Consider the following 5,802-nt stretch of genomic DNA (forward strand, 5'->3'; position numbering starts at 1 on the left):
CAGGGGGAAACCGCAGGAGGCGTACCGAGGAGGCTTCCAGGAGCCTGGGGAAGATTTTCCAAAAGTGTCCTTGACACTTAGAAATATTTTCAGAAAATCACGATTTTGTGAAAATTGACACGTTTCCCCTACTTCCACGCCAGGGGGGCGTCAATATGTTGTGAGGTACCCCAGGACAGTCGCCTAACTGTGGGTGAAGTTTGCGAGTCACGGGCGCAAAGTCGAATTTTGGGTGAAAAACCGCGTTTTCATGCGCTAAAAATTTCAGACAAGTGTCAGACTTCCAGGCAGGGGGAAACCGCAGGAGGCGTACCGAGGAGGCTTCCAGGAGCCTGGGGAAGATTTTCCAAAAGTGTCCTTGACACTTAGAAATATTTTCAGAAAATCACGATTTTGTGAAAATTGACACGTTTCCCCTACTTCCACGCCAGGGGGGCGTCAATATGTTGTGAGGTACCCCAGGACAGTCGCCCAAATGTGGGTGAAGTTTGCGGGTCATGGGCGCAAAGTCGAATTTTGGGTGAAAAACCGCGTTTTCATACTCTAAAAATTTCAGACAAGTGTCAGACATCCAGGCAGGGAGAAACCGCAGGAGGCGTACTGAGGAGGCTTCCAGGAGCCTGGGGAAGATTATCCAAAAGTGTCCTTGACACTTAGAAATATTTTGAAAAAAATCACGATTTTGTGAAAATTGACACGTTTCCCCTACTTCCACGCCAGGGGGGCGTCAATATGTTGTGAGGTACCCCAGGACAGTCGCCCAAATGTGGGTGAAGTTTGCGAGTCATGGGCGCAAAGTCGAATTTTGGGTGAAAAACCGCGTTTTCATACTCTAAAAATTTCAGACAAGTGTCAGACTTCCAGGCAGGGAGAAACCGCAGGAGGCGTACCGAGGAGGCTTCCAGGAGCCTGGGGAAGATTTTCCAAAAGTGTCCTTGACACTTAGAAATATTTTCAGAAAATCACGATTTTGTGAAAATTGACACGTTTCCCCTACTTCCACGCCAGGGGGGCGTCAATATGTTGTGAGGTACCCCAGGACAGTCGCCTAAATGTGGGTGAAGTTTGCGAGTCACGGGCGCAAAGTCGAATTTTGGGTGAAAAACCGCGTTTTCATGCGCTAAAAATTTCAGACAAGTGTCAGACTTCCAGGCAGGGGGAAACCGCAGGAGGCGTACCGAGGAGGCTTCCAGGAGCCTGGGGAAGATTTTCCAAAAGTGTCCTTGACACTTAGAAATATTTTCAGAAAATCACGATTTTGTGAAAATTGACACGTTTCCCCTACTTCCACGCCAGGGGGGCGTCAATATGTTGTGAGGTACCCCAGGACAGTCGCCTAACTGTGGGTGAAGTTTGCGAGTCACGGGCGCAAAGTCGAATTTTGGGTGAAAAACCGCGTTTTCATGCGCTAAAAATTTCAGACAAGTGTCAGACTTCCAGGCAGGGGGAAACCGCAGGAGGCGTACCGAGGAGGCTTCCAGGAGCCTGGGGAAGATTTTCCAAAAGTGTCCTTGACACTTAGAAATATTTTCAGAAAATCACGATTTTGTGAAAATTGACACGTTTCCCCTACTTCCACGCCAGGGGGGCGTCAATATGTTGTGAGGTACCCCAGGACAGTCGCCTAAATGTGGGTGAAGTTTGCGAGTCACGGGCGCAAAGTCGAATTTTGGGTGAAAAACCGCGTTTTCATGCGCTAAAAATTTCAGACAAGTGTCAGACTTCCAGGCAGGGGGAAACCGCAGGAGGCGTACCGAGGAGGCTTCCAGGAGCCTGGGGAAGATTATCCAAAAGTGTCCTTGACACTTAGAAATATTTTCAGAAAATCACGATTTTGTGAAAATTGACACGTTTCCCCTACTTCCACGCCAGGGGGGCGTCAATATGTTGTGAGGTACCCCAGGACAGTCGCCTAAATGTGGGTGAAGTTTGCGAGTCACGGGCGCAAAGTCGAATTTTGGGTGAAAAACCGCGTTTTCATGCGCTAAAAATTTCAGACAAGTGTCAGACTTCCAGGCAGGGGGAAACCGCAGGAGGCGTACCGAGGAGGCTTCCAGGAGCCTGGGGAAGATTTTCCAAAAGTGTCCTTGACACTTAGAAATATTTTCAGAAAATCACGATTTTGTGAAAATTGACACGTTTCCCCTACTTCCACGCCAGGGGGGCGTCAATATGTTGTGAGGTACCCCAGGACAGTCGCCTAAATGTGGGTGAAGTTTGCGAGTCACGGGCGCAAAGTCGAATTTTGGGTGAAAAACCGCGTTTTCATGCGCTAAAAATTTCAGACAAGTGTCAGACTTCCAGGCAGGGGGAAACCGCAGGAGGCGTACCGAGGAGGCTTCCAGGAGCCTGGGGAAGATTTTCCAAAAGTGTCCTTGACACTTAGAAATATTTTCAGAAAATCACGATTTTGTGAAAATTGACACGTTTCCCCTACTTCCACGCCAGGGGGGCGTCAATATGTTGTGAGGTACCCCAGGACAGTCGCCTAACTGTGGGTGAAGTTTGCGAGTCACGGGCGCAAAGTCGAATTTTGGGTGAAAAACCGCGTTTTCATGCGCTAAAAATTTCAGACAAGTGTCAGACTTCCAGGCAGGGGGAAACCGCAGGAGGCGTACCGAGGAGGCTTCCAGGAGCCTGGGGAAGATTTTCCAAAAGTGTCCTTGACACTTAGAAATATTTTCAGAAAATCACGATTTTGTGAAAATTGACACGTTTCCCCTACTTCCACGCCAGGGGGGCGTCAATATGTTGTGAGGTACCCCAGGACAGTCGCCCAAATGTGGGTGAAGTTTGCGAGTCATGGGCGCAAAGTCGAATTTTGGGTGAAAAACCGCGTTTTCATACTCTAAAAATTTCAGACAAGTGTCAGACTTCCAGGCAGGGAGAAACCGCAGGAGGCGTACCGAGGAGGCTTCCAGGAGCCTGGGGAAGATTTTCCAAAAGTGTCCTTGACACTTAGAAATATTTTCAGAAAATCACGATTTTGTGAAAATTGACACGTTTCCCCTACTTCCACGCCAGGGGGGCGTCAATATGTTGTGAGGTACCCCAGGACAGTCGCCTAAATGTGGGTGAAGTTTGCGAGTCACGGGCGCAAAGTCGAATTTTGGGTGAAAAACCGCGTTTTCATGCGCTAAAAATTTCAGACAAGTGTCAGACTTCCAGGCAGGGGGAAACCGCAGGAGGCGTACCGAGGAGGCTTCCAGGAGCCTGGGGAAGATTTTCCAAAAGTGTCCTTGACACTTAGAAATATTTTCAGAAAATCACGATTTTGTGAAAATTGACACGTTTCCCCTACTTCCACGCCAGGGGGGCGTCAATATGTTGTGAGGTACCCCAGGACAGTCGCCTAACTGTGGGTGAAGTTTGCGAGTCACGGGCGCAAAGTCGAATTTTGGGTGAAAAACCGCGTTTTCATGCGCTAAAAATTTCAGACAAGTGTCAGACTTCCAGGCAGGGGGAAACCGCAGGAGGCGTACCGAGGAGGCTTCCAGGAGCCTGGGGAAGATTTTCCAAAAGTGTCCTTGACACTTAGAAATATTTTCAGAAAATCACGATTTTGTGAAAATTGACACGTTTCCCCTACTTCCACGCCAGGGGGGCGTCAATATGTTGTGAGGTACCCCAGGACAGTCGCCCAAATGTGGGTGAAGTTTGCGGGTCATGGGCGCAAAGTCGAATTTTGGGTGAAAAACCGCGTTTTCATACTCTAAAAATTTCAGACAAGTGTCAGACATCCAGGCAGGGAGAAACCGCAGGAGGCGTACTGAGGAGGCTTCCAGGAGCCTGGGGAAGATTATCCAAAAGTGTCCTTGACACTTAGAAATATTTTGAAAAAAATCACGATTTTGTGAAAATTGACACGTTTCCCCTACTTCCACGCCAGGGGGGCGTCAATATGTTGTGAGGTACCCCAGGACAGTCGCCCAAATGTGGGTGAAGTTTGCGAGTCATGGGCGCAAAGTCGAATTTTGGGTGAAAAACCGCGTTTTCATACTCTAAAAATTTCAGACAAGTGTCAGACTTCCAGGCAGGGAGAAACCGCAGGAGGCGTACCGAGGAGGCTTCCAGGAGCCTGGGGAAGATTTTCCAAAAGTGTCCTTGACACTTAGAAATATTTTCAGAAAATCACGATTTTGTGAAAATTGACACGTTTCCCCTACTTCCACGCCAGGGGGGCGTCAATATGTTGTGAGGTACCCCAGGACAGTCGCCTAAATGTGGGTGAAGTTTGCGAGTCACGGGCGCAAAGTCGAATTTTGGGTGAAAAACCGCGTTTTCATGCGCTAAAAATTTCAGACAAGTGTCAGACTTCCAGGCAGGGGGAAACCGCAGGAGGCGTACCGAGGAGGCTTCCAGGAGCCTGGGGAAGATTTTCCAAAAGTGTCCTTGACACTTAGAAATATTTTCAGAAAATCACGATTTTGTGAAAATTGACACGTTTCCCCTACTTCCACGCCAGGGGGGCGTCAATATGTTGTGAGGTACCCCAGGACAGTCGCCTAACTGTGGGTGAAGTTTGCGAGTCACGGGCGCAAAGTCGAATTTTGGGTGAAAAACCGCGTTTTCATGCGCTAAAAATTTCAGACAAGTGTCAGACTTCCAGGCAGGGGGAAACCGCAGGAGGCGTACCGAGGAGGCTTCCAGGAGCCTGGGGAAGATTTTCCAAAAGTGTCCTTGACACTTAGAAATATTTTCAGAAAATCACGATTTTGTGAAAATTGACACGTTTCCCCTACTTCCACGCCAGGGGGGCGTCAATATGTTGTGAGGTACCCCAGGACAGTCGCCTAAATGTGGGTGAAGTTTGCGAGTCACGGGCGCAAAGTCGAATTTTGGGTGAAAAACCGCGTTTTCATGCGCTAAAAATTTCAGACAAGTGTCAGACTTCCAGGCAGGGGGAAACCGCAGGAGGCGTACCGAGGAGGCTTCCAGGAGCCTGGGGAAGATTATCCAAAAGTGTCCTTGACACTTAGAAATATTTTCAGAAAATCACGATTTTGTGAAAATTGACACGTTTCCCCTACTTCCACGCCAGGGGGGCGTCAATATGTTGTGAGGTACCCCAGGACAGTCGCCTAAATGTGGGTGAAGTTTGCGAGTCACGGGCGCAAAGTCGAATTTTGGGTGAAAAACCGCGTTTTCATGCGCTAAAAATTTCAGACAAGTGTCAGACTTCCAGGCAGGGGGAAACCGCAGGAGGCGTACCGAGGAGGCTTCCAGGAGCCTGGGGAAGATTTTCCAAAAGTGTCCTTGACACTTAGAAATATTTTCAGAAAATCACGATTTTGTGAAAATTGACACGTTTCCCCTACTTCCACGCCAGGGGGGCGTCAATATGTTGTGAGGTACCCCAGGACAGTCGCCTAAATGTGGGTGAAGTTTGCGAGTCACGGGCGCAAAGTCGAATTTTGGGTGAAAAACCGCGTTTTCATGCGCTAAAAATTTCAGACAAGTGTCAGACTTCCAGGCAGGGGGAAACCGCAGGAGGCGTACCGAGGAGGCTTCCAGGAGCCTGGGGAAGATTTTCCAAAAGTGTCCTTGACACTTAGAAATATTTTCAGAAAATCACGATTTTGTGAAAATTGACACGTTTCCCCTACTTCCACGCCAGGGGGGCGTCAATATGTTGTGAGGTACCCCAGGACAGTCGCCTAACTGTGGGTGAAGTTTGCGAGTCACGGGCGCAAAGTCGAATTTTGGGTGAAAAACCGCGTTTTCATGCGCTAAAAATTTCAGACAAGTGTCAGACTTCCAGGCAGGGGGAAACCGCAGGAGGCGTACCGAGGAGGCTTCCAG

The sequence above is a fragment of the Ranitomeya imitator genome, chromosome 6 (assembly GCF_032444005.1).
Source record: "Ranitomeya imitator isolate aRanImi1 chromosome 6, aRanImi1.pri, whole genome shotgun sequence".
Classification (NCBI taxonomy): Eukaryota; Metazoa; Chordata; class Amphibia; order Anura; family Dendrobatidae; genus Ranitomeya; species Ranitomeya imitator.